Source organism: Mandrillus leucophaeus, unplaced genomic scaffold (assembly GCF_000951045.1).
Source record: "Mandrillus leucophaeus isolate KB7577 unplaced genomic scaffold, Mleu.le_1.0 Scaffold205, whole genome shotgun sequence".
NCBI lineage: Eukaryota > Metazoa > Chordata > Mammalia > Primates > Cercopithecidae > Mandrillus > Mandrillus leucophaeus.
Window position 1 is genome coordinate 1,351,270 of NW_012102088.1, and position 12,651 is coordinate 1,363,920.

Consider the following 12,651-nt stretch of genomic DNA (forward strand, 5'->3'; position numbering starts at 1 on the left):
GATTATTCAGCAAGGTAGGAGGGACTACAATGGCACACAGACTCACCATTTTGTACTGTATCATATATGTCAATATTAATTGTCATCTCAGCAACAGATTTTTTCCTTGAGAGTTCTATTTCTCCTCAAATGGACTAATCTCACTAATCATTCAATTCTTCTTTCTGATATTACTCTTATTTCATTGATTCCCAGACAACAGATGGTAACATGTACATTTTATGTGCCGATAAAAGGCTGCCTGAGGCACGGTGCCTCACACCTGTAATCCCAGCACTTTGGTAGACCGAGGTGGCCTGAGGTCAGGAGTTCAAGACCAGCCTGGCAAAATCCCGTCTCTAATAAAATACCTTAATTAGCTGGGTGTGGTGGCGTGCACCTCTAATCTCAGCTACTTGAGAGGCTGAGGCGGCAGAATTGCTTGAACCTGGCAGGCGGAGGCTACAGTGAGCCAAGATTGCACCACTGTACTCCAGCCTGGATGACAGTGAGACTCTTAAAAAAAAAAAAAAAAAAAAAAAAAAGGCTGCCAATTAAACCACGTCACTGATTAACCTGATTTGATTTCAGATGTTAAAATATGGCAAGATATGCATCACAGAATAAAGGAAATACAGTAAGTCTTTAGGGTTCTGTGTCAGAACTAACTTCCAGGTATAGGCCTCACCTTATTTTCTTGCACTTTGCTTAATTATCCTATGCAGATGCTGCATTTTTTACAAGTTGAAGGTTTGCGGCAACCTGTGTCAATTAAGTCTATTGTCACCATTTATCAAACAGCATATGCTCTCTTTGTGTCTCTGTGTCACATTTTGGTAATTCTCAAAATACTTCAAACTATTGCATTATTATTATCTGTTATGGTGATCTGTGGTAATTTTTGTTGTAACTATTGTAATTGTCCTGGAGTGAAAGGAACCACACGTATATAAGACAATGAACTTAGCAGATAATTGTGTGTCGTGACTCCTCTACCAACCTGCTATTGCTCACTCATACACACTCTCTGTCTCTTTCTCTTTCCTCAGGCCTCCCTATTCCTTGAGACTAAACAATATTGAAATTAGGCCAGTTAATAACCCTACAATGGCCACTAAGTGTTCAAGTGAAAGGAAGAGCCAAACCTCTAACTTCAAATCAAAAGCTAGAAATGATTAAACTTAGTGAGGAAGGTGTGTCAAATGAAAGACAGACCCAAACTTAGCCCTCTTGTGCCAAACAGCCAAATCATGATGGCAAGAGAAAAACTTGAGGGAAATGAAAAGTGTGACTCCAGTGAATATATGAATGACAAGAAACTGAAACAGCCTTGTTGCCAATAGGGAGAAAGCTTTAATAGTCTGGATAGGAGATCAAACTACCCAAAGAGAGCTAACATTCTCTTAAGCCAAAGCCTAATCCAGAGCAAGGTCCTGACTCTTCATTTCTGTGAAGGCTGAGAGAGGCGAGGAAGATGCAGAAGAAAAGTCTGGGCCAGTCAGGCGCGGTGGCTCATACCTGTAATCCCAACACTTTGGGAGGCAGGCGGGTGGATCACCTGAGGTCAGGAGTTCGAGACCAGCTTAGCCAACATGGTGAAACCCCGCCTATACTAAAAATACAAAAATTAGCTGGGCATGGTGGTGGATGCCTGTAGTCCCAGCTACTCAGGAGACTGAGGCAGGAGAATTGCTTCAACCTGGGAGGCGAGATGAAGGTTGCTGTGAGCTGAGATTGTGCCACTGCACTCAAGCATGGGTGACAGAGCGAGACTCTCTCAAAAAAAAAAAAAAAGTCTGGGCCGGGTGTGGTGGCTCATGCCTGTAATACCAGCACTTTGGGAGACAGAGGTCAGGAGTTCGAGAACAGCTTGGTCAACATGGCGAAACCCCATCTCTACTAAAAATACAAAAAAATTAGCCAGGCGTGGTGACGGGTGCCTGTAATCCCAGCTACTCAGGAGGCTGAGGCATGAAAATTGCTTGAACCCAGGTGGCAGAGGTTGCAGTGAGCTGAGATCATACCACTGCACTCTAGTTGGGGCAACAGAGTGAGACTCCTTATCAAAAAAAAAGTATGTATTTTGTAAGGCTATAGCTGCCACAGATAGTAGTGATTCCTTGGATGGATCCAGGGAAAGTAAATTAAAAACCTTCTGGAAATGATTCACTATGCTAGATGCCATTAAGAACATTCTAGGCCAGGCACAATGGCTCACACCTGTAATACCAGCACTTTGTGAGGATGAGGCAAGAGGATCACTTCAGCCCAGGAGTTTAAGACCAACTTGAGCAACCTGGTGAGACGCTGACTCTACAAAACATAAAAAAAATTAGCCAGGCGAGGTGGTGCATGCTGGTAGCTCCAGCTATGTAGGAGGTTGAGGTGAGAGGACATCTTGGGCCTAGAGGTCGAGGCTGCAGCAAGCCATGGTTGCAGCACTGCACTCCAACCTGGGCGACAGAAAGAGATCATGTCTCAAAAGAAAAAAAAAAAAAGACATCTTTTTTTTTGAGACAGAGTCTCCCTCTGTCGCCCAGGCTGGAGTGCAGTGGCTTGATCTCTGCTCACTGCAACCTCTGCCTCCCGGGTTCAGGCAATTCTCCTGCCTCAGCCTCCTGAGTAGCTGGGATTACAGGTGTGTGCCATCATGCCCAGCTGATTTTTTTTGTATTTTTAGTAGAGATGGAGTTTCAGCATGTTGGTCAGGCTGGTCTCGAACTCCTGACCTCGTGATCTGCCCACCTTGGCCTCCCAAGGTGCTGGGATTACAGTCGTGAGCCACCGTGCCTGGCCAAGACATCTGTTCTTAAATAATAAGACTGAAAAGTCAAAATTAGTGGATCACGAGGTCAGGAGATCGCGACCATCCTGGCTAACACGGTGAAACCCCGTCTCTACTAAAAACACAAAAAAATTAGCTGGGTGTGGTGGCGGGCGCCTGTAGTTGCAGCTACTCAGGAGGCTGAGGCAGGAGAATGGCGTGAACCTGGGAGGCGGAGCTTGCAGTGAGCCAAGATTGTGCCACTGTACTCCAGCTAGGGTGACAGAGTGAGATTCCGTCCCCCTACAAAAAAAGAAAGGAATCTTTAATCTGAGGAAGTCTCAACAGCGGGTTTAAAATATTCAGTACAGGCCGGGCACAGTGGCTCATACCTGTAATCCCATCACTTTGGGAGGTCAAGGTGGGCAGATCACTTCAGGTCAGGAGTTCAAGACCAGCCTGACCAACATGGTGAAACTCTGTCTCTACTTAAAAAAATACAAAAAAATTAGTGTGATGGTGGGTACCTGTAATCCCAGCTACTTGCTCAGGAGTCTGAGGCAGGAGAATCGCTTGAACCCAGGAGGCAGAGGCTGCAGGGAGCTGAGATCGCACCATTGCACTGCAGTCTGGGTGACAAGGGTGAAACTCCATCTCAAAAATAAATAAAATAAAATATTGAGTGCACCATGCTGTAAACACGTGCTGTCATCCAGGCTTTGTTCTTCCATTTATACAGGAAGAGTGTTATTTTCAAACAACATAAACTCTTCAACATGAAGTCTCTGACAACGCATAAGTAAAGAGAATCAGATCAGTCACTGCCACACATGCTCACTGAATCCCCATAGGTGTCAGTCCAGTGTGTCAACTCTGGTGTCCAGCAAGAGCACAGATACTTGGGAACTTTCGCACATTAGACACACTGGTACAAGGTTGCCTGAGCACATACCTTCCTGTACTTGGTCAGACAGGAGCTGTCCCTGAAGGCTTTGCCACACTGATTACACTTGTAGGGCTTCTCACCAGTATGAGTCCTCCGGTGCCAGATGAGGCCCACGATGTTCCTGAAAAGTTTGACACTGGTTACAGCCACAGACCTTCTCACCAGTATGAATCCTCTTGTGCCTTATGAGGTACATAATCCCGATGAAAGTTTTTTCACATTAACTCATGAGATTTCTTTCCAGAATGATTTTTTTGATGCAAAAGAGGTGACTGCTGTGGTTGGAGAATTTTCCACACTCCATACACATAGAGGGTTTCTTTCCAATGTGAATTCTCCCATGTTTAATAAGTTATGTGTGATCAGTGAAGGCCTTTCTCCACCCAGTGCATACACAGGGATCTCCTCACGTGTGAATTCTCAGATGGACAATAAGGTGGGAGACAACAGAAAAGGATTTTTCACATTCATTACATTCGAATAGTTTTTCCCCAGTATGACTTCTGAGATGCAAAACAAGGGAAGAGTGGCAGCTGAAGGCCTTCCCACAGCTGGGATTCCTTTCACAGGGCTTCTCTCCTATGTGGGTCTTCTCATGCTTGGTAAAGGTGGACCAGCATTGAAGGCTTTCCCACTGATTGCATTTATGGGATTTCTCTCCTGTGATTTTTTGATGTACAATCAGGTTGTAATTCTTAGAGAGGGATTTTCTGCAGTCATTACAGGTATAAGGGCTCTCTTCAGTATGAGTCCTCTGGTCACTGATGAAATGAGATTTCTAACGGATAGTCTACATTCACTGCAGTCATCGTATTCATTTTCAGAGATACTTCCATTGTGTTCATAAGGACATGTGTCCTTATCAAACATCACCTCATGTCCTTCTCCTCTGTGTCATTCCTTTCTCTGGCAATTACATGTTGTTCACTAAGGTGCGCAGAAAGGCTGAAGGAGTTACCACTTTCGTTACATTTTGAAGGCTCATCTCCTTGTTAGATCTTCATCCAGGTGCCTAGGTTGTCCACCCTGGCTGATGGCTGCTCTACAGTCATCATTTTCCTCAAGAATTTGACCTTTAGAGCCTTTCTGACAATTATGTGTGTAACTAATATGTTTAACCTTTGAATCATGTTCACAGAAACCTGTTGTTCGAGGACCTCTTTGACAAGCAGCTAGGACTGAGCAGATGACCACAATGGTCACGGTGACCACAGCCCCTCATAGATGCTCTGGGTCCTTGTGTGTGGATGCCGTTTGCCTCAAATGCACCTCTGGATTTCTATGGAGCATTTCTACCTGGTCCTCACATTCCCAGACTTCTCCTAATGCAGATAAACACGAATCATCCCCGAAGAACCTTTTCATGTTCACAAAATGGGATGGTTCTTTCCCAACAACATCCCGAGTTAATGCTTCCATTTGACTTTTGTTTCCCAGGCTGAAGAGGAAAAGGGGGAAATTTGTGAATCCTTAGAGAAGAAGCTGCTAGAGTTAGAATGGTAGTGTGTAGGCCAGGCGCGGTGGCTCAAGCCTGTAATCCCAGCACTTTGGGAGGCCGAGACGGGTGGATCATGAGGTCAGGAGATCGAGATCATCCTGTCTAACAAGGTGAAACCCCGTCTCTACTAAAAAAACACACACACACAAAAACTAGCCGGGCGAGGTGGCGGGCGCCTGTAGTCCCAGCTACTCGGGAGGCTGAGGCAGGAGAATGGCGTAAACCCGGGAGGCGGAGCTTGCAGTGAGCTGAGATCTGGCCACTGCACTCCGGCCTGGGAGACAGAGTGAGACTCCGTCTCAAAAAAAAAAAAAAAAAAAAAAGAATGGTAGTGTGTAAATATCAACATCAGCCAGGCCAGTATCTACTATATCTAATGCTGTGCCCATTCTGTGACACAGCAATTCCACTTGCAAGTATACAACAAAGAGAAATGTGTATGTATGCTCATAGAAACCCTCTTCATAATAGCCTGAGACTAGACACTATCCAAATGTCACCAACTGGGGAATGGTAAAATACCACACATTTGCAAAAGTGAATAAACTAAGAGTACACAAAAATATGGGCACATTTCTTAGGCATATGAAAGAGGAAGCATATTTACTGAAAGTGCACAGTATATTTACTTTGTGAAAACTTTTAGTTTTACGTTTATGTATTTTTTTAGCATGTATATCGTATTTCCACAGAAAGCTTTTACAAAATCATATGTGCACACACACACATCCTACCAAAATAAATTAACCAGGAATATACAGATTTTCAGTTATACACTTGCATGGTAGGAAGAGAGTATGAAGATGGATGAAGGATAGCGAATAAATATCACTTTAGATATTATGATTTTTAAAAAGGGACAGGGTCTAACTATGTTGCCCAGCCTGAACTCAATCTCCTAGGCTCCTCCCACCTCAGCCTCCTAAGTAGCTGAGACCACAGGTGCATGTTAGCACTCCCAGCTAATTTTTTTTTTTTGAGACGGAGTCTCGCTCTGTCACCCAGGCTGGAGTGCAGTGGTGCAGTCTCGGCTCACTGCAAGCTCCACCTCCCGGGTTCATGCCATTCTCCTGCCTCAGCCTCCCGAGTAACTGGGACTACAGGCACCTGCCACCACGCCCGGCTAATTTTTTTCTATTTTTAGTAGAGACGGGGTTTCACCATGCTAGCCAGGATGGTCTCAATCTCCTGACCTCGTGATCCGCCCGCCTTGGCCTCTCAAAGTGCTGGGACTACAGGCATGAGCCACCGCGCCCGGCCACTCCCAGCTAATTTTTTAAAAATTATTTTTTGTAGAGATAAGTCTCACTATTTTGCCCAGGTTGGTCTCAAACTCCTGGTCTCAAGTGATCCTCTGGCTTCAGCCTTCCAGAGTTCTGCGAGTATAGGCGTGAGCCATCATGCCCATCCTCTAGCTGTATTTCTGAAGTCCCTTCACTGAAGAGAACTTGATCTCCAACTGTCCCCAAGATGCTTCTTCAGTGTCTCCTGATGCTTTGCTTTTCTGTCTATCCAAACACAAATCATCTTCCACTCTCCTCTCCACTCCCATTACCATTCTCACTTCACCTGTCCCATCCACTTGCCTCCTCTGAATACAGATATGCATACTGGACTGTCTAGGCCTCCCAACCCTTAGAACTCTGCCCGTCATTACACCCTGAAGAGACCAAAGGCTGTGGCATGGCCCATGCTGCTTCTCCCTGAGTCTTCCCTATCCCAGTACACAGCCACCCCATTTTCTCAGTGGAAGGGACTGGAAACCTGCTCCACTGGGATGGACATCCTCCATTCTCCCTCTTCTCAAAAGTCACACCTATGCTGTCAGCTCTGACTTTCAAATACGCCCAGTATCCTACCAATTTACACTTCCTCCACCACTGTGGTCCAAGCTGTAACCACCTTTTTATTATAAACTGAAGCATAATTTAAACAGAATAAATTCAAAGTGGATGACTCACTGAGTCTTTAGATGTATTTTCATGAGTTTTCATATGTGTACGCAGCTGGGCAACCAGGACAATCCATGATATAAAACATTCCCATTTTTAGGCCAGGTGCGGTGGCTCACACCTGCAATCCCAGCGCTTTGGGAGGCCAAGGCGGGTGGATCACAAGGTTAGGAGATTGAGACCATCCTCGTCCACACTGTGAAACCCTGTCTCTACTAAAAATACAAAATATTAGCCGGGCGAGGTGGCGGGCACCTGTAGTCCCGGCTACTCGGGAGGCTGAGGCAGGAGAGTGGTGTGAACCTGGAAGGTGGAGCTTGCAGTGAGCCAAGATCGCGCCACTGCACTCCAGCCTGGGGGACAGAGCGAGACTCCGTCCCAAAAAAAAAAAAAAAAAAAAAAATTCCCATATTCTAGAGGTAATCACTGCTCTAACCTCCATTACTACCATTACTACAGACTGCTTTGATCGGCCCTGAACTCCACGTGAGCAGGATTGCACCATCCACATGCTCTTGTCTTGGACTTGTGGCATTCAATAGTAGCTCTCAGGGTTGTTTGCATGGTTAAAACTGAACCTCCCGAAAAAAAAAATTTTTTTTAAGACAGGGTCTCATTCTGCTACCCCAGCAGGGGTGCAGTGGTGTGATCACAGCTCACAGTGGCCTCCAACTCCTGGGCTCAATCAATCCTCCTGCCTCAGTCTCCAGAGTAGCTGGGACTACAGGTATGCGCCACCATGTGCAGCTACTTAAAAAGTTTTGTTTTTTTAAATAGAGACATGGTCTCACTATGTTGTCCAGGCGGTCCTGAACTCCTGGCCTCAAGCAATCCTCCCACCTTGGCCTCCCGAAGTCCTGGGATTACTGGCATGAGCCACCATGACCAGCATGTACCAAACAATTAAAAAATAATTAATACCAATTCCTCTCAGACTCTTCCAAAACATGAAGAGGGAACACTTCCTAATTCATCCTATGAGGGCAGCATGACCTTGATACCAAAGCCAGGCAAGCACACTACAAGAAACCTAGAAACCATATCCCTTAAATGTTCATGGAAAATCTTCATCAAAATACTAGAAAACCGAATTCATCAGTGTATTGCAAGGATTACACCCCATGACCAAGTAGGACTTATTCATGGAATGCAAGGATACTTTAACACACGAAAATTAATTAATGTAATACATCACAGTAACAGGATAAAGAAAACAACACGACCATCTCAAATGATGCATTAAAAGCATTGCACAAAATTCAGCACCCGACCCCTGCCTTTCTTTACTTTTTATTTCATTTTTTTGAGACCAGTCTTACTCTGTGACCCAGGCTGGAGTGCAGTGGTGCAATCATGGCTCCCTGAAGCCTTGACTGCCCTGGGGTAAGGTCATCCTCCCACCTCAGTCTCCCCATAGCTGGGACTACATGCACAAGTCATGACTCCCGGTAATTTTTTATTTTTTGCACATATAGGGTTTTGCCATCTTGCTTAGTCTGGTCTCAAATTCCTGTGCTTAAGCGATATGCCCATCTCGGCCTCCCAAAATGCCCAGATTACAGGTGTGAGCCATTGCGCCCAGCCCTAACACCCTGGCATGATTTAAAAAAACACTCAATAAACTAGGTGTGGAAGGAAACTACCTCAAAATAATAAAGGACACATATGAAAAATTCACATCTTACATCATTTCAATGGTGAAGGACATTAATAAAACTTGGCTGGGTGCAGTGACTCATGCCTGTAACCCTAGTGCTTCGAGAGGCTGAGGTGAGAGGAATGCTTGAGCCCAGGAGTTTGAGACTAATGTGGGCAACAGAGTGAGACACTGTCTCTACAAAAAGTAAAAAAATCAGCTGGGCATGGTGGCATGCATCTGTAGTGGCAGCTGTTCAGAAGGCCAAGGTAGGAGGATCACTTGAGCCTGAGTTCGAGGCTATAGTGAGCAATGATGGCATCCGTGCACTCCAGTCTGGACACAGTGACACCCTGTCTAAAACACAAAATAAATAAAACTTTCTTCTAAGATTGGAAACAAGAGAATTATGGCCGCCTTCACCACTTCTATTCAACGTAATATGTATTGGAAGTTCTGGCCAGAACAATTAGGCAAGAAAAACAAATAAAAGACATCTACAAAAGGAAAAGAGGAAGTAAAACTATCTCAATTCACAGATAATGTGATTTTACATAGGGAAAACACTGACGATTACAACACGCACAAACCTGTTGAAACTAAAAAATTCAGCCATGTTGCAGAATAGAAAACCAACACAGAGGCCAGGCATGGTGGCTCAAGCCTGTAATCCCAGCACTTTGGGAGGCCAAGACGGGCGGATCACGAGGTCAGGAGATCAAGACCATCCTGGTTAACATGGTGAAACCCCGTCTCTACTAAAAAATACAAAAAACTAGCCTGGCGAGGTGGCGGGCGCCTGTAGTCCCAACTACTCGGGAGGCTGAGGTAGGAGAATGGCGTAAACCCGGGAGGGGAGCTTGCAGTGAGCTGAGATCCAGCCACTGCACTCCAGCCTGGGCGACAGAGCAAGACTCTGTCTCAAAAAAAAAAAAAAAAAAAAGAAAAAGAAAAAGAAAAAGAAGAAGAAAACCAACACAGAAAAATCTGTTGCATTTCTATACACTAACAACGAACAATCCAAAAAGAAAATTAAGAAAAAATTGCAATTATAATAGTATCTTAAGAGACAAAAAACTTATACACTGGAAACTACAAAACACTGCTCAATGAAGTTAAAGATGATACAAATAAATGAAAAGACGTCACACGTTCATAGAAGACTTACAAAGGCTCACACAAACACCTGTCCACTAAAGTTATGGTCACTTTATTCACAATGGCCAGTAACTAGAAACTATCCTGATGTCTTCCAATGAATGAATGGTTAAACAAACCTTGGTACACTCATACCATGTGCAATGATTTGAATGCATGCCCTCCAAAGTTGGGAAAAATATATACATATGTGTGTATGTATATATAAATATAGATAGATACGTAGATGTTTTGTTGTTACTGTTAGAGACTAGGTCTCCCTATGTTGCCCAGTCTGGTTTCAACTCCTGGGCTTAAGTGATGCTCCTACCTCGACCTCCCAAAGTGCCGGGATTGTGGGCATGAGCCACCACACCTGGCTCCATGTGTTGGAAAATTAAATTCCCAGTGCAACAGTGTTGGGAGGTGTAGCCTTCTGGGAAGTGTTTAGGTCATGAGGGGTGTCAGAGGTCTGCTCTCATGAATGGATTAATGCAATTACAAAAAGGGCTTGCAGGAGGAGTTTGCTGTCTTTCTTCCTTCTGCCACGTGAGGACACAGCAAGCAGACCTTCACCAGACCAAATACCTGTGCCTTGATCTCGCACTTTCAGCCTCCAGAACTACAAAAAACAAATTTCTGTTCTTTGTAAATTACTCAGTCTCAGGTATTGTTAGAGCAGTAAAAAATAAACTAACATACCATAGAATACTTGTCAGTAAAAAGGAACTACTGATACAGTAACTTGGATGGACCTCAAGGAAATTCTACTGAGTAAAAAGAAGCCGATCTCAAAAATATATATACTTCATGATTCCACTTTCCTAACATTTACCAAATAACGTAATTACAGAGACGGAGCATAGACTAATAGTCGACAGGGCCAGGCGCTTATGCCTGTAATCCCAGCACTTTGGGAGGCCAAGGTGGGTAGATCATTTGAGGACAGGAGTTCGAGACCAGCCTGGCCAACAGGTGAAACCCTGTCTCTAGTAAAAATACAAAAAAATTAGCTGGCTGTGGTGGCACATGCCTGTAATCCCAGCTATTCGGGAGGCTGAGGCAGGAGAATTGTTTGAGGCCAGGAAGTGGAGCTTGCAGTGAGCCAAGATCACACCACTGTACTCCAGCCTGGGTGACAGAGCGAGATACTGTCTCAAACACAAAAACAAAAAAACAAAAACAAAAACAAAAAAGAAGTTTTTTGCTTTTTAGTTAGGGGTTGGGGATGGGAGTGTGAGGATGGCTACCCAAGAGGAGCACAAAGGGGTCCTGCAGTGAGCTACTGTCAAGAATCTTGATTATGGTGGTTACACAAAGCTTCACAGCATAAAATTTCACACAACGACAACATACACAAATGAGTGCATATATAATTAGTGAAATCTGATAAGCTCTGTAGGTTGTTCCAATGTCAATTTCCTGGTTTTGATACAACAAATCACTGCATCCTGTATGCAAAATATTAACACTGGGAGAGGCTAGTTGAAAGGTGTACAGTACCTCTCTGTTTCTTTGTAACCTCCTGTGAATCCTAATTATTTCAAAATAAAAAGCAGAAAACCACAACAGTGCAAAAACCTTGTCAATAGAAGAAAATGATGAGACAAGTCTCAATCATCTTAGGAAATTTATTTGCTAAAGTTAAGGACGTGCCCAGTAGACAGGTCTATGGCTTTCTCCAAAAGTGATTTTGAGGGCTCCAAATTATTTAATTAATTTATCTATTTATTTTTTGACATGGAGTCCCGCTCTGTTGCCAGGCTGGAGGGCAGTGGCGCAATCTCGGCTCACTGCAATCTTCGTCTCCCAGGTTCAAGCAATTCTCCTGCCTCAGCCTCCGGAGTAGCTGGGATTACAGGCACCCACCACCACGCCCGGCTAATTTTTGTATTTTTAGTAGACAGGGTTTCACCATGTTGACCAGGATGGTCTCCATCTCCTGACCTCGTGATCTGCCCGCCTTGGCCTCCTGAAGTGCTGGGGTTATAGGCATGAGGTGCTGTACCTGGTAAAGGGCTCCAAATTTAAAGGGGGGCTGGGTTATCTAAGGCAGGTGGATAACTTGACGTCAGGAATTTGAGATCAGCCTGGCCAACATGGTGAAACTCCGTCTCCACTAAGAATACAAAAAAATTAGCTGGGCATGGTGGCACATGCCTGTAATCCCAGTTACTGGGGAGGCTGAGGTAGAAATGCTTGAACCCAGGAGAGGGAGGTTGCAGTGAGCAGAGATCGTGCCACTGCATTCCAGCCTGGGTGACAGAATGACTCCTTCTCAAAAAAAAAAAAAAAAAAAAAAACCGGGAACATGTCTTCAACTTTGCCAAATAGCTGAAGAATCCTGAAAGTGAAACAGAAACAGAACTTTTTGTAAAGTTTAGGCCAAGCACGGTAGCTCACACCTGTAATCCCAGCACTTGAGGAGGCCGAGGGGGGCAGATCACCTGAGGTCTGGAGTTTGAGACCAGCCTGGCCAACATGGTGAAATCCCGTCTCTACTAAAAACACAAAAATTAGCCACGCATGGTGGTCGGCACCTGTAATTCCAGCTACTTGGGAGGCTGAGGCAGGGGAATCACTTGAACCCAGGAGGCAGAGGTGTTGCAGTGAGCCGAGATCGTACCACTGCACTCCAGCCTGGGCGATGATGTGAGGCTCCCTCTCAAAAAAAAAAAAAAAAAGAGAATTTGGCCGGGCGCGGTGGCTCAAGCCTGTAATCCCAGCACTTTGGGAGGC

General features: G+C 44.8%; 1 long non-coding RNA gene across 1 annotated transcript in view; it reads right to left on the reverse strand.

Annotated features, from left to right (window-relative positions):
• Positions 1–3,456: 3,456 nt before the first annotated feature.
• LOC105539438 overlaps positions 3,457–12,651 on the reverse strand; it is a 14,717-nt gene continuing 5,522 nt past the window's right edge. The window contains exon 2 of the long non-coding RNA XR_001006045.1: positions 3,457–5,127. This is a non-coding gene — a long non-coding RNA (uncharacterized LOC105539438). The remainder of the gene's footprint in view (positions 5,128–12,651) is intronic.